General features: G+C 45.0%; 1 long non-coding RNA gene and 1 other non-coding gene across 8 annotated transcripts in view; both read left to right on the top strand.

Annotated features, from left to right (window-relative positions):
- Positions 1–23534, top strand: part of LOC101902884 (uncharacterized) — a 484977-nt gene that overhangs the window by 100245 nt on the left and 361198 nt on the right. The window lies entirely within an intron of this gene.
- On the top strand, positions 9018–9090 carry TRNAG-UCC (transfer RNA glycine (anticodon UCC)). The gene has a single exon. It is a non-coding gene; the product is annotated as a tRNA-Gly (tRNA).

Consider the following 23534-nt stretch of genomic DNA (forward strand, 5'->3'; position numbering starts at 1 on the left):
AGTCTTCTTTATGGTCCAGCTCTCACATCTGTACATGACTTTTGGAAAAACCATAGCTTTGACTATCCAGACCTTTGTCAGCAAAGTGATGTCTTTGCTTTTTAATATGCTGCCTAGGTTTGTCATAGCTTTCCCTCCAAGGAGTGAGAGTTTTTAAATTTCATGGCTGCAGTCACCCTCCACAGTGATTTTGGAGCCCAGGAAAATAAAATCTGTCACTGTTTCCAGATGGGACCAGATGACTCTTATAATTTATGAAAAAGCTGTAGCTTATGAAAAGCTGTCATAGCTAAATATTCTCCTAGCAGGTTAAGTCTGAGTTACCTTTTTCTGGGTTTTTGCGCATCTTTTCATGGCCAATAGTGCAATCCTACTGCAAAATGCTACTTGGATGTTTTAATTTTCAGTTGAGATTTAGTAAGTATGTTTTCATTCCTTTGGAATTTGTGCATGACCCCAACCCATCTTTTGTTTGAATTTATTAACATCACTTTGTGGCTTCCAGAAGCAAGTTTGGGGCTTCAAGTAAGCAAAGCTGAGTTTCTACAGATGAGTGAGTAGTTTGAGGGACATCTCAAATCTAAGTGCAAAGTCCAACATCCGTGGGATGTGAGAGATTTATCTGTTGGCATGACTGGAGGTGGGCTTCCCTGGTAGCTTGGTGGTAAAGAATTTGCCTGACAGTGCAGGAGATGTGGGTTCGATCCCTGGGTCGGGAAGATGCCCTGGAGAAAGAAATGGCATCCCACTCCAGTATTCTTGCCTGGAAAATCCCACGGATGGAGGAGCCTGGTGGGGTATAGTCCATGAGGTCGCAAAGAATCTGACACAACTTACTAACTGAACAGCAACAAAAAATGACTGGAAGTGTGTCTCACCCCAGAGAAGTTTCTGAAAATGTATGCAGAGAACGTGCAGCTAGGAGTTTAAGGGTGGGGAGTGAATGTTGAAGCGGTATTTTGGTATTCTTTTCCCCATATTCCCTCTCCCAACATGGAACTCATGTTGACTTTATCCATAACACTGCCTATTAAGCCACAAAACCTCGAGAAACAGGGCAGTAAAAAATAATGAAACACAATATTCAGGATACATGGAAAAGCAATGATTTACTTTAATCCCGGGGACCAGCAATAATACACCTGCCTTGGAACAGGGGATGGCATAATGTTGGCATAACATTGGGGTTTAATCATTTTTGACCACATTTTATAGACCCTTTCCTGTAATTAATGCTAAATAAAGTCAACATCTTCTCCACCTGCTGCTGTGTTGGTCGCTTTCATGGAGCGCGTCCACTCTCCTTCATTAACCAGGCTGTCATGGTTCTTGTTTAACTCGTTCTACTTTGGTTTTTTCCCCTTCGGTAGCCTCCAGGACTGTCACATGAACCATCTGCGGTGTGTAGGGCTTCCCATTCTTTTCTTGAGAAGAGTTCTCGTTCTACTTTGGTTTTTTCCCTTTGGTGGTCTCCAGGATGGGAGAAGGCAATGGCACCCCACTCCAGTACTTTTGCCTGGAAAATCCCATGAATGGAGGAGCCTGCTGCGCTGCAGTCCATGGGGTTGCTAGGAGTCGGACACGACTGAGCGACTTCACTTTCACTTTTCACTTTCATGCACAGGAGAAGGAAATGGCAACCCACTCCGGTGTGCTGCTGTCTGTGGGGTCGCACAGAGTCGGACACAACTGACTTGACTTAGCAGCAGCAGCAGCAGCCTCCAGGACTGTCGCATGAACCGTCTGAGGTGTGTAGGGCTTCCCATTCTTTTCTTAAGAAGAGTTGAGACAATTGAAGTCAGTGCCACCCATCCCATAGCTGTGATCATTAAGGCCATTTCTGCGGAGCTGAAGCCTGAGTACATGGTCTCCCTCAAAGCTTTGGAATACGTTTTCTCTCATCTTTATTTTTAATTAAAATATTTAGCCAAAAAGGATCTACTGTAGAGTTCAGGGAACTCTACTCACTACTCTGTAACAACCTGAATGGGAAAAGAATTTGAAAAAGAATAGATACATGTATATAAGTCATTGAATCACTCTGCTGTATGCCTGAAACTAACAACATTGTTAATCACTTACACTCCAATCACTTACACTCCAATAAAAAATTGTAAATTAATTGATCAACAAGAATGGCTACTCCTACACACACACACACACACACACACACACACACACACACAACTATTCTTTTATTTTCTGTGTATCTTTCTTAGGTAGAGTCTTGAAGCATTTATAGTTTTCCTAGGGAGTTAAGTATTCTCCATTTTCATGTAAATATTGGCTGTTTCTGTCACATCGGTGTCGGTGTCTTGCTTCAAGGATTATTGGGCCACTGCTTAGAGACCCTGGTCCAGGATCTCACCATGAAATAAACACCAGGCAGCTTATAGAATGTAAGCTTGCAGTTTTGGAAAGAGAAGATCATCACTGTAGTCTTTATCTGTTCTGAGCCATATCGAGAAGAAAGGCAGTGCAAGAGCACCATGGATATTCATTTTGCAAGATCAAGGTTAACTCACAGACACCCCACCATACTCCTGAGTTTAGAGGTGTGTGTGTGTGTGTGTGTGTGCGCGCGCGCGCGCGCGTGTGTGTTTGCTTTGGGGGGAGAGTGGTGAAAGCTATAAAAACCATTAGCAATTCCTAGTTGATTCAAATCAATCTCAACATTTTTCAAAATCTCGCCTAGATTCTTGCACTGTGTTAGACCGCATCGAGGCGATTAATTCACACAGGGGGCTGTTTATGTAATTGTAGTAATGGTATAGAAAGCCAACATGTTCTAATCTCCTATTTTTCAGTTTTAAAATCCCAATTGGTGAATGGTAAGCAAGGCTGCTAGTTTTATAGCTTTGTGAATTAGTTCAGCTGAAAAATATTCTGCCCGTTTCCATTTGGGAGACAGCAGGGCGGGGGCCTGGGGCTACAGGGAGGGCAGGGCGGGTTCGCCTGCACTAATCGGTTCTTGGCCTCTAGCAATTCTCTGTGGCAGAAGAAAGGGAAGAGATAATTGTTCCCCTTAATCATGGCATCAATGACTGCATTTAGAAGCCTCTCCTTTAAGGCTGACCAGATTTCCCAGAGAATATTCTCAACCTTTCGCTGATCTGATTTTGAAGCAAATGAATGTTCTGAGAATATCCGCTAGCAGGGTTCTGTTCGCCTGGGACTCTCAGAGACCAGGAAGCTCCAGCGGCTTCAGATGGTGACCTTTCTCATATCTGTCACCAGGCTGTCAGTGAGGGTGGATTTCTGATCTTCGCAGTGGGGTCTCCCGGCAGGAGTAACCGAGGGGTAGCAACCCAAGGTCACTTTGATTATTCCTCCTTCTCTCCCTGACTCGGCTTCCCGCCCTTTCCTGCTATGTCGTTGACATCTGAAATTGCGGATTTGTGACTTTAGGAATGGATGGGTGAGAAGAAACACAGAGGAGAGAAAGAAGAGAACACAGAGGCCATGTGGCTGCCATCTTCCTGGAAGGCGTTTGCGGTGTTTGTGGGCACCTGGCAATACTTGCCAAGGAAACGCTTGGCTCTAACTGGTTTTTCCCTCTTAGAGCTCTCAGTACTGGAAGATCTGTGTCTTTGGGTGCAGTGGAAATTGAGCTGAATTTGCATGCGACCATAGTTCAGTAACTCAATTTTGCCAACAGATCCTGAAAAATAGACTAGCCTACCCACAGTTCCTATTTCCTGAGATACTTCCCCAATCCTTTGAGATATACTTCTTCCAGGAAGCCTTCCTGACCATCCCTCCTCAGCAGGTGACTCCCTCTCCTGGATATTGTGGGGAGTTTACTGATTGGCTTCTAAGTTTAACTCACCTTGTTTATTTTTGCAAGAATGTTAATTTTCCTGGTGATAAACATGTATTTGCATGTTAGTTTCCAGAGAAAGAGGAGCGCTTAAGAAATTCTAAGAAAACAAAACAAAACAAAAACTGCAAACCACTTTTGGTTTATAGCCTGGGGTTGGAATGAGAAGGGGTGTCCTTATCTAGTCAAACTGCTTGGATTGAAAGCTAACTCTAACTAGGACTTCCTAGCTGAGTGCATGCGTGCATGGTCAGTCGTACAGTCAGATCTGACTCTTCTCGACCCCATGGACTACAGCCCACCAAGCTCCTCTGTCCATGGGATTTCCCAGGCAAGAGTACTGGAATGGCTTGCTATGCCCTCCTCCAAAGGATCTTCCTGACCCAGGGACCGAACCTAAGTCTCTTGAGTCTCCTGCATTGGTTGGCAGATTCTTTACCACTGCGCCACCTGCGAAGCTCCATCATGAGGTTAAATGAGTTCGCTCTGCTGTGCTGTGCTCAGTCGCTTCAGTCGTGTCCGACCCTTTGCAGCCCCACGGACTGTAGCCCACCAGGCTCCTCTGCCCATTGGATTCTCCAGGCAAGAACACTGGAGTGGGTTGCTGTGCCCTTCCCCAGGGGATCTTCCTGATTGATCTCGTGTCTTCTGCAGCTCCTGCATTGCAGGCAGATTGTTTACCACTGAGCCACCAAGGAAGCCTAAATGAGTTAATCTATATGTAAAAGTTTTAGGATGTTGCTTGCCTGCTGATCACACAGCAAGCCCTATATAAGCCTTAACTACTATTTTAATGATCTTGATGATATTATAATGTCTATCTCTCCTTGTCTAGCCCTTCCTCTTTACATTGGCTGCCAGAATACTTAATGATGTAGCATATAGCAATTTATTGAATGAATCTAGCTTATCCTTACCTTAATGTTGCATCTGTATTTGTCGTTTTGTTCACCTTGTTTTTCTAATTTATTTTAATGCATTTTAAATTTTTTGATATTATATGCAGTTTTCTAAACTGACATAAGCCCTTTTTGAAACAAAATGGGCACCATTCATAGCTCATCAAGCTTTCTGTTTTCAGAGGTCTTTGCATGGGCATGGCTTTCCTCTCCCACCACGTGGTAGCAACATGAAGGCAGGAATCATATTTTAACTTACTTATTTCCCCCACTGCTCTCTTAATTTCTTTCTTGTACGTGTTAAGATTGAGTAATTTGTTTGCTAGATGTTACTAAGCTCTTGTCTTTTTTACGCGTTTCTGTTATTGATGTATATAAATTGCCTGGGTTTTTGTTTTTTTTTTTTGCATTTGATAAATCTCATTTTCTTAAAGCTGATGCAAAGAAGTATCATGATGTCCTTTAGGCTTGATCTAGTGTGTTCCTTTAAGACTGAGTTTTTCTCATAATGTCGATGATAACATAGCCTACAAACAAGCCAGACAGAGTATGAATCCTGTACTCCAGTGGGAAGCAGCTTCCCTGGGGAAGGGCAGGGCAACCCACTCCAGTATTCTTACCTGGAGAATCCCATGGACAGAGGAGCCTGGCGGGCTACCGTCCAGAGGGTGGCAAAGAGTTTGACACAACCGAAATGACCTTAGCACACTCACTGATAAAAGCGCACCCTAAAAACTTGACTTTCTGAATTCAACTTGGGTTTTCTTTTCTGTTTTTCCAAATAGCCTGTGGAAGTAAACATAAGCTTCGGTGACCTTGCAGTCACCCTCCAGCCTCCCTTTCAGACATGAGATGAAGAGAGGCAAGGTGGGGATGGGGGAGCCCCGAACCCCCGTCTGATCACCCAGCTCCTAGGGTCTCCTTATGACCCTGGTTCAAATTGCCTTAATTTTCCACAGGGAAGTTGACAGGCAAATGCCTCTTTTGGAAAGGGGTTTTTCACAGTGGACTTTGCTCAAACTCGGCAAATAATTAACTTTTCATCCTCTCATAAAATCGAGACTGTGGCTGGTTCAAAGCCCAGGACCCCGGGCCTTAATTGAATTAACTCGGTTTTCCACCCCTGTGAAGGACCCTTCCAAACCATAACGTTTGGCAAGGGCTGCCCTTCCTGGCCAGAACATAAGCATCCATTGAGAGAAAGATCGCAGACTCAGGGCTGTGGCACGCAAATTGGACCTGAGTGGAAAATGGGGCGCTCTCCGCAGGGGACAAAACGCTTTCTGTGTCCTGCACTTTCAAGTTCAACCTGAACGCATCTCCCCTCCGCGCCGGTCCCCCCAACCCCGAGCAGAGACGGCAGCCAGTCCCCAGCTCTGGGGCCGGCGTACCTGGCCCTCTAGCCCGCGTCTGCGCCTCTGGGACCTCCTTCACCTGGGATGAGAGCTCTTGCCTCTCCTCTCTGCTCGACTGCCTGCCCGTTACCTCCTTTTATTGTTCACAATCTGTGTTTATTTGTATTCTGCTGGGTGCAGGCAGTCTCTAGTCTCAGTTACTCTCTTTCTGTGGCTCACGGGCTCAGCTGCCCTGAGGCGTAGGAATCTTCCCCAGTCAAGGACTGCGCTCACATGCCCCGCACTGGCAGGCAGATTCTTAGCCCCTGGACCGTGGGTGAGATTCCCGGCCATTGTCTCTTTGCAGACCTCATTGGCCCTCTGTAGTGCCTGCACCTTGCTTTATGGGTTTCATTCGTATTCCCTCTACATATGCACTTGTGTGCCTTGAATTCTGAAATCTGTGGATTTTGCCAACTTCAGGTAAAATGTTGTTATGCAAGTAGGAAGTCCAAATGGTTCTTGATGGAAGTCATTCTTCAAAACAGAATATGTTGAAAGGAGACAGTCTTCTCTGATTGTGCGTCCAGAGGAGCTAAAATACAATACATGAAACAAAGGGCTTGCAATGAAATGATAAGGCCTCGAGGGCATGTCTAGATTCTTCTGCACTTGATAGAATATCCTCAGAGAAATGTTGATCTGTCTCGCTGACTATGGCTCGCTGAATATGACTATGTCGCTGTGACTATGCATTTTTTCTTTTCCCTTATATTCTGATTTTTGCTTTATGTACCTTTGTTTCTTTGTTGTTAAGGTATCTAATGGCTTATGATGTCTATCTTCTTTGTGAATTGTACCTTTTATCATTAAAAATATTCATTTTTGTTTCATTTAAAATAAATTAATTAAACAAAATGGCAAAAAATGGCTTGCAATTAAACTGTAAGTCCCTTGAGGGCAGAAAGCTGTCTCTTCTTTATCAAGCTCTCCGCTGGCCTGTGCACGTCGCTGTGTGTGACTCCAACACTCAGTAAATACTTGGCTGATGACAAGTGGAGGGTAGGATGTCCCCCATGCCTGAAACCTGGCACAGCTTAGATATAAAAACAGGGCTTTAAGTGAGTTTAAATTCTTGAAAGCTGAATTCTGGAGCAGTTGGGAGTGTTTTTCTTTTCTTTCAAAATCTTTCTGGTCTTGTATTGAGAGGCTTTTGCATTTGAGGTAATCTCTTAAAGACCACTAAAATCTACCCAACCACAGAATGTTCAGGCATGCTGAACCTTGGAATTAGTGATCCGCCGAAGGAAATGTAGAATTAAATCCTCATATTGAAGTTGACACTTGGGCTTCATCTCTGGGACTGTGCAGGGAAATGTCTCTCTGTGTGGGATAAGAAACATCATTTGTGAATCAAGGTCAGCGGAGGAAAACCCTGGGCTTTATTTTATTTGGATTGCATTTGTGAAAGTTTTATTTGTGCCGGCTTACTTGGTCTCCCTCTGTGAACCCCATTTTGAAAGACAGTGCTTGGATGGATGAAGGCTCTGAGGCAATTCTACAGTTTGCATGCATGTGACCAGGAGGCTCTACTTGTGGATTTATAAGAGAGTGATGAAGTTCATGGACTTCTCTGGTGGCTCAGTGGTAAAGAACCCACCTGCCAATGCAGGAGACTCAGGTTCCATCCCTGGGTTGGGAAGATCCCCTGGAGAAGGACATGGTAACCCACTCCAGTGTTCTTGCCTGAAAAAATTCCCTGGCCAGAGGAGCCTGGTGGGCTACAGTCCACGGGGTCACAGAGAGTGGGACACAACCGAGTGACTAACGATGACTAAGGTACTCCTTGTGGAGGACCTTCCTGGAGGGGGATGGGACGGGAAGCATCCACGGAGTCAACCTGGCCTTCCTGCCAGGTTTTCCTCGCTCTGCCCTGGAACCTTCTCTTCAGCTAAGCTCCCCTTTGTTTCTGTGTAAGTCCCCCCTGTTACTCCAAGTCAAACATCCTGGACTCTCAGCTCTGGTTCTTAAAAACTGAATTTTGCCAGACTCCATTCCCCAACACCCCCCTACCCCTGCCACCATTTTCTTCAACAATTTGGTCTATCAGTTTTAAGGAAAAGTACAGGAAACTATTAATAGTAAGAGCATGTTGAAGGTGGCAACATTTATAGAGGGAGGAAAAGCCCTTTCTTTTTTTTTTTTGGAAAAGCCCTTTCTAAGAGATGGTGTCTCCGCATAAATATCAGACAGCTGGCTGTGGGCGGCTGACAAGTCAAGGAACTGTCTATGGTTTATAATTAAGGGGAAAAAAAAGGAGTTGAGAATAGCTAGTTCTTCAGGATTGCATTCTTTCTGCTCCTACTTCAAACAAGGAAGTGGTGAGAAATGTGTCCACTTGTGATTGGCCATATCCGCAAGCAAAGAGGAAAGTTGATTCTCTTCCATTTATCTGGAGCCTGGCTGCCATCTATGCATAAGTAAGAGGGCGTGAGACTGTGATGTATGGAGCAGGTGAGGATGCAGAGAGCATCGAGGGTGCTCGTAGGGGGCGATGGGGAGGTGGAAGGGAATGCTGATGGTGCTGCTGCTGCTGAGGACAATGACGATAATGATGATGATGAGGATGGCAGGAACAACTGTCCTCCATGGAGTCCTTGTTACCTGCCAGGCTCCTTCACGGGCTTTAACTCATTAAATCCAGCAGCAACCCGACCCAGTAGGTTCCAGTCTTAACCCACTTTTACAGATGAAAAGTTATTTTGTCTAATTACAGAGTCTGCATCCACACTTGAAGTCTAGCTGACTCGAGAGCTTATATTCTTAGCCAGGGCGAGCCTGAGGGAGCCCACTGCATTTCTTTTTCTCACTTTTCACTTCAAGTCCTCTCCTTTATTTTCACAAAACATGCCCATCTGAACCTGATTCTTTTCTTCAGGAATAATTTTGTTTAGAGCTGAGTCTTCCCTAGTGGTCCAGTGGTTAAGACTCTGCACTTCCAATGCAGAGGGTGCAGGTTCGATCCCTGGTCAGGGAACTAAGACCCCACATGTCATGCATCCAATCAATCAGTCAATCAATTTCATATAAATTAGGAAGTGTCTGGAGTGTGTGTTGGCTCTGGCAGTTCCTCCTGCAAACGAGTATGAAGGCAGCTGCGTGCACCCAGCCTGGCCCGAGGCATCTGAGACGGGCTCGGTGATCTGTTCCTTCCTGCTTCACGGTATGTGAACATCTCCTTCGAACTCTCATCCTCTGCACCCCTGATCCTGCCAGAGAAAACCTCCCCTCCATTCTGGTCAGCTACTATCCCGTCAGTCTGAGATGAGCATCATTAAAGCTGATGGACAGTCCTTGTCTTTTCAGTAAGAAAAATGGGCCCCTTGGGGACAAACATGCCGTCTCTCCCAGCTTTCTGCCAGTGCGCTGCTGCACTCAGAGTGGCTGGGTGTGCAGTCACAGAGCTCAAATATTCTCAGTAAACTGGAAGTAGTAATAACTTGGCTTCCTTGGTGGCTCAGTGGTAAAAAGTCCACCTGCCACTGCAGGAGACAGGGTTTGAGCCCTGGGTCTGGAAGATCCCCTGGAGAAGGAAATGGCAACCCACTCCAGTATTCTTGCCTGGAAATCCCATGGACAGAGGAGCCTGGCAGGCTACAGTAAATGGGGTTGCAAAAGCTTGGACACAACTTAGCAACTAAACAACAACAAAATAATAGCTACTTCAAAGGGTTCTGGGCTTTCCTTGTGGCTCAGCTGATAAAGAATCCGTCTGCAATGCGGGAGACCTGGGTTCAATCCCTGGGCTGGGAAAATCGTCTGGAGAAGGCAAAGGCTACCCACTGCAGGACTCTGGACTGGAGAATTCCACAGACTATGGTTGCAAAGAGTTGGACACGACTCAGTGACTTGCACTTTTACTTTCAAAGGGTTCTTAGGAGGACCACATGAGGTTTTTTTAATTCGAAGCATCTTCATAAATATTCCTGGTATATCATAGGCACTCAAGCAATGTTGTGCACTATTTCCTTCATAACAGTAGCTGTTAATAGTATTTTCTTCCAAGGTTAAGGGTCCTATGTGGGGCTGTAGGATGACATGAAATTTCTCTTAGCTGACCAACTGGGAGCATCCCTCTGCCCAGAAACTGGAATGATCAGTTAGAAGCAACTCTGCATAACCTGTGTGACTGCTGTGTAGGCAACCCTGGCTTTTACATGACACGTGCATTTTTTTTTTTTAAGACCAATCCCTTCCCCAGTCACTGATTCCAAGTCAATAAAATAACTTCAGTTTTGCCCTTGAACCCCCTGTTAATCCTTGATATGTACCCAATTTTAACTTTTCCCAGGACTTTTCTGAGATTGATTATTTTCAGCAGATGGATGGCGTGTCTGTGGCAATGCATGGCTCATTGTACCCAGAGCTCATGTTTCATTAGATAAATATACTGCATGGTGTAACCCAGGTTTCTGCTGGTTACCCTATTCCTGGAAGGAGCTTTGAGGGTAGAATTCAATCAAGAGTAGGGAAGGAGAGCCACAGACAGTGGATTTAGCATTGTGAAGGAATACCCAACTGGGAGACGTCTTTGTTTATTTATTCAGACAGTAGGTGTGTGGGGAGTCAGGCCGCCCACTTAGTTACGTGGCTCCTCTACTGTATCACCGAATCTACAGGAAGATCATCTTTGGGGGGAAATAAAGCATGGTGTTTCCTTTTTAAACAGCCAAGGAGAGGTTGTCGGAAAAGGGTGAAATAGAGCTGCAGATATTTTTGTTATCTTAAGAATTTTCTTCATGGTTTTTTTCAAGAGTTATAGTTATGAAGTCTTTTCAGGTAGGATGAGGTTTTCATAAAGGGAAGGCATGATGCGACTTCCCTGGTGGTCTAGTGGCGAGGCCTCTGTGCTCACAGTGTGGGGGCCAGGGCTCGATCTGTGCTCCTGGAACTAGACCCTGCATGCTGCGACTAAAGATTTCACATGCAGCAACGCATTTCACAGCTCCTGTGTGCCACAGCTAAGACCCAGCGCAGACAAGTAAGTTAATCCATTGATTTTTTTTTTTTTTTAAAGCTGTGGTGCAGGGAAATCACTCCTGAAGTAGATTGGCTCACGCAGGGTCCCAAGAATTATGCCATGATAACATTTTGCCAGATTCAGTTGTCTCATATTCTATGTTATTGTGGAGAGAGAAAGAATAGTGTAGACAAGCAAATATATGTATGCACCAAAGCTGTAGGTAGCTGTAAGTAGGGTCTATCTGTAGGTGTGTCAGTAAATTAAGATGAAGCCATGGGTCCATTGGCAACAAGCAAATGATACCAAACTTAATGTTCTTGAAACATAAAAATCTTAAACAAATCCATGAATAAAACCCCAAATAATGGAAATAATACATTCCCCAGTTTTGACTTATGATTTTTTGACATTACAATTTTGTGGAAGACATACGAGTTTACAAGAAACTGTACTTTGAGTTTTGAGTTTTGCTTTTTTGCTGGGTGACGGGTGTGTGGAACGACCATCTCCTGGGGCTGGGCAGATTCGGTCGGTCAGGTGACCCGGAGGGTAAACTGCCCAGTCCCTCTGCATCCAGACAGCCATTCTGGTTTTCAGTTTCAGAACAGTTTTCAGTCAATTATATGACCTGTTCAACACTTGATTGTAAACTAAGCTGTATGTTAGATGACTTTGCCCAACTGTTGGCTAATGTAAGCATTCCAAGCACATTTAAAATAGGCTAAACTGAAGGAAATCAACCCTGAATATTCACTAGAGGGACTGATGCTGAAGCTGAAGCTCCAGTACTTTGGCCACCTGATGCAAAGAGCCGACTCATTGGAAAAGACCCTGATGCTGGGAAAGGTTGAAGGCAGGAGGAGAAGGGGTTGACAGAGGATGAGATGTTTGGATGGCATCGCCAACTCAATGGACACGACTTTGAGCAAGCTCCGGAAGATGGTGAAGGAGAGAGAAGCCTGGTGTGCTGCAGGCCATGGGGTTGCAGTGTGTTGGACATGACTGAGAGACTGAACAAGAACAAAAAAGCTAGGGGCTTCCCAGGTGGCTCAGTGGTAAAGAAACCACCTGCCAATGCAGGAGATGCGGGTTCAGTCCCCGGGTCAGGAAGATCCTCTGGAGGAGGAAATGGCAACCCACTCGAGTCCTCTTGCCCGGGAAATCTTATAGACAGAGGAGCCTGGCAGGCTACAGTCCCTGGGCTCGCAAGAGCTGGGCACAACTAAGTGACTAAACAGCAGCAACAGACTCCGCTGTGCTGTTTGGTAGGTTAGCTGTATTAAATGTGCTTTCAACCTAGTATTTCCAATTTAGGATGGGTTTACAAGATTTAGCCCTATCCTAAGTCAAGAAGGGTCTACATGGGCAAATTTAATGACCAAGGCATTCAATTAGAGACACAGACACAGGAAACGGATGTGTGGACATGTAGGGCAGGGAAGGAGAGGATGAGACAGATTGGGAAATTAGGACCGACATATATTCACTGCCATGTGTAAAATAGCTAGTGGAAGCCTCAGAGAAGGCACTGGCGACCCACTCCAGTACTCTTGCCTGGAAAATCCCATGGATGGAGGAGCCTGGTAGGCTGTAGTCCATGGGGTTGCTAAGAGTTGGATACGACTGAGCGACTTCACTTTCACTTTTCACTTTGGAGAAGGAAATGGAGAAGGAAATGGCAATTGGAGAAGGAAATGGCAATCCATGCCAGTGTTCTTGCCTGGAGAATCCCAGGGACGGGGGAGCCTGGTGGGCTGTCGTCTATGGGGTCGCACAGAGTCGGACACGACTGACGTGACTTAGCAGCAGCAGCAGCAGTGGAAGCCTGCTCTAAAGCACAGGAAGCTCAGCTCAGTGCTCTGTGATGACCTGGGGGGCTGGATGGAGGGCCAGGAGGGAGGGAGTGTGTGAATACAGAAAGCTGATTCACCCACTTTTCAGCAGAAGTTAACACAGCATTGTAAAGCAGTCATACTCCAATTAAACAAAAAGAAAAGAGAAAGTTAACGTGGCATTCTGTTTTCATCTATCATTGGAGATTTTTTTCTAAAAAATTTTTTGTTTTGTATCAGAGTACAACTGCTTAACAGTGTTGTGATAGTTTCAGGCAAATAGCAAAGGGGCTCAGTCCTGCAGCTCCATGTATCCATTCTCCGTCAGGCTCCCCTCCCATCCAGGCGCCACTCAGTAATGAGCAGAGCTCTGTACTGTTGGAGAGTCTGCGTGATCTGTAAGCTTTCACTTGACGTGCAGGCTGACTGTAGCAAGATGACCAGGGCTCTCTTCTTGCACCAGCAGCGCAATGTAAAGTTGTTATGGCTTCGTGATGTATTTTATTGTCTGGTAGTTCTTTTAATTCAGATTGCTTCTACTTGTGTTCCAGAGATTTATAAATGATTATTGGCCATTATTCCCCAAAATAAGCTTAGAGTCATTCTTTCAAGTTTCAGAATATACTTTTGCTGTTTTGATTAGACAAATATTAATCATCTATATTATTGATTAATTTGTTTTGATTATATAAGTATTACTCATCTGTGTTATTATAGTGAAGGACAGGGAAGCTGGCATGCTGCAGTCCATTGGGTGGAAAGGAGTCAGACAGGACTTAGTGAATGAACAACAGCAATTATAGATTAATATATAAAATATTAATCATGGGGTTGCAAAGAGTCGGACACGACTGAGCCACTGAACTGAACAATTAATACTTGTGTAATTGATTAGACAAATATTAGTTATCTATATTAATCACAGATTAATTCATTAATTATAAATTAATTTGATTTATTGAATTATAGATGGTAAATTCGGAGAGGGCAATGTCATCCCACTCCACTACTCTTGCCTGGAAAATCCCATGGATGTTGGAGCCTGGTAGGCTGAAGTCCATGGGGTCGCGAAGAGTCGGACACAACTGAGCGTCTTCACTTTCACTTTTCACTTTCCTGCATTGGAGAAGGAAATGGCAACCCACTCCAGTGTTCTTGCCTGGAGAATCCCAGGGACGGGGGAGCCTGGTGGGCTGTCGTCTATGGGGTCGCACAGAGTCGAACACGACTGAAGTGACTTAGCAGCAGCAGCAGATTATAAATGCAGATTGATTTATTTAAATTAATTTTAGGTTAATTTGTTTGCAATCTTGCCTTCCATCTTCAAAGCATTTATGTTGCTTAGTTGTTCATGGCTTGGTCCTGAATCTTGTCACCTTATCTAGAGCAAGGAGCACCTTAGAGGCAGAGGACTGTGGTTAAGCACCTGTGGAGTGAGTGACACATCACTGTTAATTAACTCATAAATGAAGGAGGCATCCAAGTAGTTAAAGAGTAATTTAAAAAAAGAGTTGATCTCAGTGGAGTCACAGTAGAGCTGTGGCCTGTCCGTCAGATTCAGGTGGACGACCGTCCGTTCCTGGCAGGCGTCGTGCTGTCTGCCTCCTCTGGGTCTGGCCACTTGAGGTCCCCTTTGGTGGCATCGTTTCCTTCTACCCTTTCCCCCTGCAGCAAACTTTATTTATTCCTGGTCAACTCTCAGGCCTCAGATTAGGGTTAGTCCCTCCAGGAGGCATTTACAGATTCCCCTTCTAAAACAAAAATTGAGGCTTCCTGAAAGCTCAGCTGGTAAAGAATCCGCCTGCGATGCAGGAGTCCCTGGTTTGATTCCTGGGTTGGGAAGATGTGCTGGAGAAGGGATAAACTTCCCACTCCAGTTTTCTTGGGTTTCCTCTGAAATTAAGTTTGGCATCCACCCCATAGCATCTGTATTTCCCTTTTGATTTACAAAGCAACCCCTGGCCTCATCCCCAACACACATACATTTTTCTAACAGACAACCAAGCATGGTGGCTTTGAAGCCCAGCTGCCTGGGTGCACTGCTCCACCGAGTGCCACCAAGCGACTTTGGAGGAAAGTTCTTAGACTCCTCACGTATAAGAACTTAACCGGGGTAATAAAAGTACCTTCTACATAGGGTCATAATGAGGATCAAACATATTAACATACGTAAAACATTTAGAACAAAAATCTGGCACATCACACTCCAGGAGTGTTTGCTATCATTATTGCTTGTTACTCTTATATAAGCTCTTCTTGTATACACTGTTCTTGCAGTAAGTTGTCAGAGTGTATTCTACTTTTTGTTCATCGCTTTACCCCAGTGCCTAGGGCAGTGCTAGGTATGTGATACCGTGTGTAACACCATGCCATAGCGCGTGTGCTCAGTCGGGTCTGACTCTGCGATCCTGTGGACTGTAGCCCACTAGGCTCCTCTGTCCATGGGATTTCTGAGGCAGGAATGCTGGAGTGGGTTGCCCTTTCCTACTCCAGGGAATCTTCTCCACCAAGGGATAGAACCTGAATCTCTTGCATCTCCTGTGTTGGCAGGTGGATTCTTTACCACTAGCGCCCCTGGGAAGTTCAAGTACTCGATAAATATATTTGCTAAACTAATACTTTGGCTCAGCTCCTCTTTAAGGCAAAGTTTTATTTCTTAATCAGATGATTTTTTTTTTAAATTTGACTCTCCTGATAAAATGCTGTTCTGTACTCTTGGTAGTTTGTTAATTCTTTACATTGAGGGTGGGTTGGAGGCTCCTCCTTTCTTTCTCTCTCTTTGTGTCTTTCTTTTTCTTCTTTCCTTCCTTCTTTCTTTTTCTGTCTTTGTTCTTTCTTTCTTTCCTCCCTTTCTTGTCTCTCTTTCTTTGTACTCTTCTGGATTGAAACAAATTAAATCTGCCTAATGGACTGTTTAAGATGTACTGAGATCCCTATCAATGGAGGAACATTGAAGAACCTGATAAGGGGTTAGGTTGGATGATATTTCCAAGTCTGCAGTTTGTGGTTCTGTATCCTTTGTTCTGAGAGCTCTCAGTAGGGGCAGTTAAGTGAAACAGTAGTCTGAACTGGTTTTCTGCCTATAGCTTACATTAGGCTAAATGCATTTTGCATATGTTTGAGATGACTCTTATAATGGCAAATATAAACTTACAATTTTCCTTACTCTGATGGGAGATCCTATGACGTCAGGTCCTGGAAATGCATTTAAACCCACCCAGCAATTGGTTGGTGCCATTCCACATGGTCTACCAGTCACTTAATGTGGTCAGTTTTAAATAATACAAATATATTGTATAAAGTGACACTGCAATTTAAGCAAGGCACATAATATTTTAAAAACCTTGGATTTGGAAAGGAGAGAGTACATTTGTTTTTCCTCTGCTACCCACAGATATAAAAATAAAGACGGGGAAGAATTCTGGGTGGGAAATCAGGAAGGCTGAGTTCTTAAGTAGGTTCTTCTGTCGATAAGATGGAGAGAGATTTCCTGTTTTTTTTTTTTTTTTTCCTTTTTCTGTATATGAACATTCAAACTGCAAAGTAGCTTTTGCCAATTATGGAGCTTTCAGAGACTCCTGGAGCTGGGCTCCTCTTGCGTAATGTCATTTGCAGCTGAATTCTGATGCACTGAGGGCTGCCGAAACAGTCCCCGGCCTAGTACAGAGACCCAGGGCTGCGACGGGCACTCTCACTTGGTCCGGCCTTGCAGATGAGTCCAGAGTCTGGATGAAAACAGGATGTGGGCCCCTGAGAATTGTCCTAAAGACTGAAAGCATTTGCCTGGGCCCCGGGCCTCCTGGGTGAGGTTCTGCCTCTGTCGCCCAGCGTCCCTTCCCCATGACGTAGACAGAGAGGACTCTTACCCCCGCTGGCAGACATTCACTGACACTCATCTCAGACTTCTGGTTCAGGTAGCCTCTTTCTGCTCTCTGGCTGTGGATTCTGTTTCCTCCAAAGAATCCTGCATCCCATCTACCTAGAGAAAGAAAAAAAAAACCAAAATCTTGCAAAACAAGAAAAAAATGAAAAAAATCTAATGAAACTAGCGACCTCAACTCCCCTGCTCACTCACATTGTGCAATGTGGAGTCTAATGGAAAATGAGATTTTTTTTTTCTTTAAATGTGTTCATTTTTGGCCACGCTGCATCTTCGTTGCTGTGCACAGACTTTGTCTCCAGTTGCAGTGAGTGGGGCCTCCTCTCTAGCTGTGGTGCTCGGGCTTCTCATTGTGGTGGCTCCTCTTGTTGAAGAACGTGGACGCTAGGTCTTGGGGCTTCAGTAGCTGTAGCTCCCAGGCCCCGGAGTGCATGCTCCATAGCTGTGGCACATGGGCCTAGTCGTTGCAAGGCTTGCGGGATCTTCCTGGACCAGGGATCAAACCGGTGTCCCCTGCATTGCAAGGCCGACTCTTAACCACTGGACCACCAGTTTCAGACCTTCCCTGGAACTTTCACCCTCTGGTTGTATATAAATTAGAGCCCCTGATCTGCATCTTGGGGCGTCTAGTACTTTGCTTTTATAGTGTTGATACTTGAAACAACTTGAGTGGTTTTTTGCTCACTGGCTCTCTTCTCGATGTAAAATCCATAGGAAAACGAGTGCATCAGTTTTCTTCACCAGCTTTTTTTCCCACATCATCCGCACAATGTTTGAAACAGTAGGTATCCAGGAAATAACTGGCTCAGGCTTTTAGTCCGCTTTTTTGTTTGGTTGGTTGGTTGATTTTGGCCATGCTGCTTGGCGTGCAGTGTCTTAGTTCCCCAACCAGGGATTGAACCCAGGACCTTGGCAGTGGGAGTGGTGAGTCCTTGTGATTTTGTTTTTGTTCAGCATGTAGCAGTACTGGGTTAGCGGAGGATGGTGCGGGCCTCTGACCCTGAGAAGGCTTTGACCCAGACAAGGCTTCACGCTTCTCACTGATGTGTGCAGTCAGACATGTGCCAGTTCTCTGGGAATTCCTGTTTTGCAATTTTTCTGCGAAGGTGAATATAGGTGCAGAAAAGCTTTTAACTAATTGTATGGTCGAACATAGAATTTAACTAATTCTTTAACTAATACTTTTGAACTGTGGTGTTGGAGAAGACACCTGAGAATCCCCTGGACAGCAAGGAGGTCAAACCAGTCCATCCTAAAGGAAATCAGTCCTGAATATTCATTGGAAGGACTGAGGTGAAGCTAAATCTCCAATAGTTTGACCACCTGACGTGAAGAGCCAACTCGTTGGAAAATACACTGATGCTGGGAAAGATTGAAGGCAGGAAGAGAAGGGAATGACAGACGATGAGATGGTTGGATGGCATGATCGACTCAATGGACATGAATTTGAGCAAACTCCGGGAGATGGTGAAAGACAGGGAAGCCTGATGTGCTGCAGTCCATGGGGTCGCAAAAAGTCAGACACAACTGAGCGACTGAACAACCACCACCACCAATTGGTCAAATGCCTTGAGGGAAAAAAATATACAATGCCTGACATTTATACCCTTTGGGGGAGCAATACATCTCAGTGTGTGATTATCAGATCATTTCTCCAGGATTTCCTGAGAAAATGAAAAGAACAGAAGGTTTAGATTGAAGCAAGTAGAAGAGAGAGTAAAGTGAATTCTATCTCACTTAAGTTCTACTCATGCTAAATGACTCATGTGCTAAGGTCCATCTAGTCAAAGCTATGGTTTTCCAGTAGTCATGTATGAATGTGAGAGTTGGACTATAAAGAAAGCTGAGCACCAAAGAATTGATGCTTTTGAACTGTGGTGTTGGAGAAGACTCTTGAGAGTCTCTTGGACTGCAAGGGGATCCAACCAGTCCATCCTAAAGGAAATCAGTCCTGAATGTTCATTGGAAGGACTGATGCTGAAGCTGAAGCTCCAATACTTTGGCCACCTGATGTGAAGAACTGACTCCTTGGAAAAGACCCTGATCCTGGGAAAGATTGAAGGCGGGAGGAGAAGGGGATGACAGGATGAGATGGTTGGGTGACATCACCAACTCAATGGATGTGAGTTTGAGCAAGCTCTGAGAGTTGGTGATGGACAGGGAAGCCTGGCGTGCTGCAGTCCATGGGGTCGCAAAGAGTCGGACACGACTGAGCGACTGAACTGATGTGCTGAGTGTAGCAGGGGTGGGGGGGTTGGGGTGGGGGGTGTGGGACGGAGGGGTGAGGGGTGGAGATCAAAGGGTAGGGGGAGAGGGTGGGGGATGGGGGAGGGGGGTGGGGTTTGCCTTGGGGTGGAATCATTCATTAGGTAGATGGTGCAGAGGCTGGATTTAAGCCTACGTATCACTCTGTGGGGGCTTCGCAGGTGGTGCTATTGGTAAAGAACCTGCCTGCCAGTGCAGGAGACATAAGAGACAAGGGTTCGATCCCTGGGTGAGGAAGATCCTCTGGAGGAGGACATGGCCACCCCCTCCAGTATTCTTGCCTGGAGAATCCCAGGGACAGAGGAGCCTGGCGGGCTGCGGTCCACGGGGTCGCCCAGAGTTGAATAGGACACGTATTTCATGCTATGGTGAGGGGGTCAGGCTCGGGATTTCTTTCTCTTTTTTAGAGTTCTCATGTTTAAACATCATTTCATCTGTTTATGTGTTGGGCTGTGCTGGGTCCCCGTGGCTGCGCTCAGGCTGCCCTCCAGCTGCTGCACCGGGCCTGCCCCTGTGGTGCTTCTCTTGCTAGGGCTCCAGGGTGCTCGGCTTCAGCAGTGGCAGTGCCCAGGCTTCGTTTCCCCACGGCAGGTAGAAACTTCCTAGACCAGGGATGGAACCCATGTCCCCTGCATTGGCAGGCGGATTCTTCACCGCTGGGCCATCAGGGAAGTCCCAGGCTGGGAACTTGTTGACCATGACCTTTGGAAATATGTTACTTCTTTCTTGTGTCCTGATGTAATTTTTCTTTTATTCTTCCCCTCCCCATTCCCCCCACTTGAAAATACACACTTTTTGAACTGCTGCTTTTTCGCTCCTTTCTCCTCCTCCTCCCTCTGTATTTTCATGTGTGGGTGGTTGTTGTTGTTTTTTCCTTTCTGTGTAGAATAAATCGTAGAGGATAGCCAACGTTTTTTCTGCAATGCTCTACAATTCAGATACTTGGCCAAATCAATTTTGTTTGTTTTTGATCAGGACGAAGGAAGTTCAATTTTCCTAAGCAGAAAGCATTAATAGGGCAAATTGTGAAATAGCCAGAAACAGGCAATAGGCAGTGAGCGATTTTTTCCTTTTTGTTTTTTAAGTGACTGCAACTACCATGCTAAACTAATTATATCATTTCCTAAATTATTTGGAATGTGTATTTGTAGAACTATACATGTATACATATCTAGCTATACTTTCAGGGAAAATGAAGTCAATGGTTAACCATTTTTTTTTAAAGTCACATAATTCCAAATACAGCAGATCTTTTTCAAATGAATAAGAACCTGAGAAGGGTGGATTTGTGTGCTCCAAGGATCTGATTTTATAGCTCACTTACTTCACTCTTTACCTCCATCTCAGGGCTGGGATCATACCTGATAAGATACTTGGGCAATTGGTTCTGGTTTCAACTTAAGTCTTACAGTCTTACTTATTTATTTAGATTTTTTTTAAGTTAAATATTATATTACAATCTTTGCTCATACTGACTTCTAAGACAAGATTTATATTATCCAAATTTGCTGTCTTTCTTTTCCTGTGGTTTTCAAAGTGACAAGGGAGGCTCATCCTGAAATAGGACTGTTCTGTCCCGCTAGCAAATGCAAAATGCCTTTAATTGTTTAATCACAGGAACTTAAGGCATGTCAGAGGCTTGACCATTGTTTCCGACTGGGCTAGCCTGTCAGCATTCTCTTAGAGGGTCAAGACACTGAGCTGTCTGATGGATACAACTGCTCTAGAGTGAGCATCCTTAAGCATTTTATAAATGAGGACTTATTTTGGGGTGGGGCTTCCCTGGTAGCTCAGTTGGTAAAGAATCCGCCTGCAATGCAGGAGACCCTGGTTGGATTCCTGGGTAGGGAAGATCCCCTGGAGAAAGAATAGGCTACTGACTCCAGTATTCTTGTGGCTCAGCTGGTAAAGAATTCACTTGCAATGTGGGAGACCTGGGTTCGATCCCTGTGTTGGGAAGATCCCCTGGAGAAGGGAAAGGCTGCCCACTCCAGTGTTCTGGCCTGGAGAATTCCACGGACTGTATAGTCCATGGGGTCGCAAAGAGTCGGACTGAGTGACTTTCACTTTCGGAGTGGGAACCAATGTATTCCTGCTTGTATTGAATTCTGCTGCTGCTAAGTAGCTTCAGTCGTGTCCAACTCTGTGCGACCTCATAGACAGCAGCCACCAGGCTCCGCCATCCCTGGAATTCTCCAGGCAAGAACACTGGAGTGGGTTGCCATTTCCTTCTCCAATACATGAAAGTGAAAAGTGAAAGTGAAGTCCCTCAGTCCCGTCTGACTTCGTGACCCCATGGACTGCAGCCTACCAGGCTCCTCCGTCCACGAGATTTTCCAGGCAAGAGTAGTGGAGTGGGGTGCCATTGCCTTCTCCGTGTATTGAATTCAACCTCATACAAAAACTTTTTTACTTTAAAAAAAAAAAAAAACCTACTTGATATTGGGTTCTTATCTTCTATTTGAAACCATGAGTGAATCAAGAAACAGTTCAATCCAGGGCTTCCTGGTGGCTCGGTGGTTATGAACCCACCTGCCAAAGCAGGCGACACGAGTTCAATCCCTGGTCCGGGAAGATCCCACATGTCTTGCAGCAACTAAGACCGGGCACCACAACTACTGGGCCTGTGCTCTAGAGCCCGGGAGCTGCAGCTTCTGGACGCTCGTGTCTAGAGCTCATGCTCACCGCAGTGGCAGGAAAAGCCTGCAGTGAGAGACCCACGCACCACGGCTGCAGGGCAGGCCTCACCGCAAAGAAGACCCAGCACAATCGAAAATAAAAATAAAGATGTATGCTTTTAGAAAAGAGATACTTTAATCCAAATTCTGATTCTTTGTGCACAGGAAACATCCCACTTTCAAAGGGGGCTGGGCAGAAATCAGTAGACCCTAAGAGCCCGTGTTCTCGTATTTCTCTCTCTCATTTTCTATCTCCATCTCTCTCTCTTGCTCCTCTCTTTTCCTTCCTCTCCTACAAAATGTGGAAGAAGGATAAAAAGTTATTTGACTGAAACAGATTGGAACTGAGTCGAGTTGAACAAACAGGAATCTTCCACAATGAAATGTAAATTTGTCTAAGCCATGATGCCAAATATGTTTTTTCCCTTTCCTTCTCAATGGTAGCAATAACAGAGCAGCATGTTGGCCCAGCAATCAGGAGGGCACCTTGCCCAACTCCTGGTCTTAATGAAATGGAGCCTTAAGAACAACAACAGCAAGCTTCTCAGGGACTGGCAGAGGTTCAGGGTCTCCATCAGAGCAACTTCGGTTAACTCTCCCCAGCCTCCGTCTTCCCTAGTCTTATTCCTGCTTCTATTCTTTTTTCTCTCTCTTTTTTTTTTTTTTCAGTTGTTGTTTTGTCAGTAAGTTGTGCCCGACTCTTTTGGGACCCCATGGACAGTAGCTCACCAGGCTCCTCTGTCCATGGGACTTCCATGGCAAGAATACTGGAGTGGGTTACCATTTCCTCCTCCAGGGGATCTTCCCGACCCAGGGATTGACCCGTGTCTCCTGCATCTCCTGCATTCCAGGCAGATTCTTTACTGCTGAACCACCAGGGGTTAGGCCACTTTTATTTCTACTTCTGTCATGAATTTATGTCAAAATCTTGATCAAACTATGTATCCTCATCAAAACTGAAATACACCATTTAGAAAATTATGTACATTCATATAATTATTACTTTAATACTTTTTTCCTAGAATGTCTTTCATGACATATGTAGATGATCCAAAGGTTAAAGATACAATTCTGCCTTCAAGGAATTCATATCTAGAGGGAGAAAATAACCAATAAGCATAGAATTACAATATAGTGCAGTGGGCGCTGTAGGAGAACGTCAGCAGATTCCTGTGCCTGCACATCTGTAAGATGTCTAGCTCATTTCTGGGCATCATGGCAGGCTTCTAAGATAAAGTGAGGTCTATGCCAAAATGTTGTCACCCTGCTTATTTAACTTATATGCAGAGTACATCATGAGAAACGCTGGGCTGGAAGAAATACAAGCTGGAATCAAGATTGCCGGGAGAAATATCAATAACCTCAGGTATGCAGATGACACCACCCTTAGGGCAGAAAGTGAAGAGGAACTCAAAAGCCTCTTGATGAAAGTGAAAGAGGAGAGTGAAAAAGTGGGCTTTAAGCTCAACATTCAGAAAACGAAGATCATGGCATCCGGTCCCATCACTTCATGGGAAATAGATGGGGAAACAGTGGAAACAGTGTCAGACTTTATTTTTTTGGGCTCCAAAATCAGTGCAGATGGTGATTGCAGCCATGAAATTAAAAGACGCTTACTCCTTGGAAGGAAAGTTATGACCAACCTAGATAGCATATTAAAAAGCAGAGACATTACTTTGCCAACAAAGGTCCGTCTAGTCAAGGCTATGGTTTTACCAGTGGTCAGGTATGGATGTGAGAGTTGGACTATAAAGAAAGCTGAGCATCGAAGAATTGATGCTTTTGAACTGTGGTGTTGGAGAA

This window comes from Bos taurus, chromosome 19 (assembly GCF_002263795.3).
Source record: "Bos taurus isolate L1 Dominette 01449 registration number 42190680 breed Hereford chromosome 19, ARS-UCD2.0, whole genome shotgun sequence".
NCBI lineage: Eukaryota > Metazoa > Chordata > Mammalia > Artiodactyla > Bovidae > Bos > Bos taurus.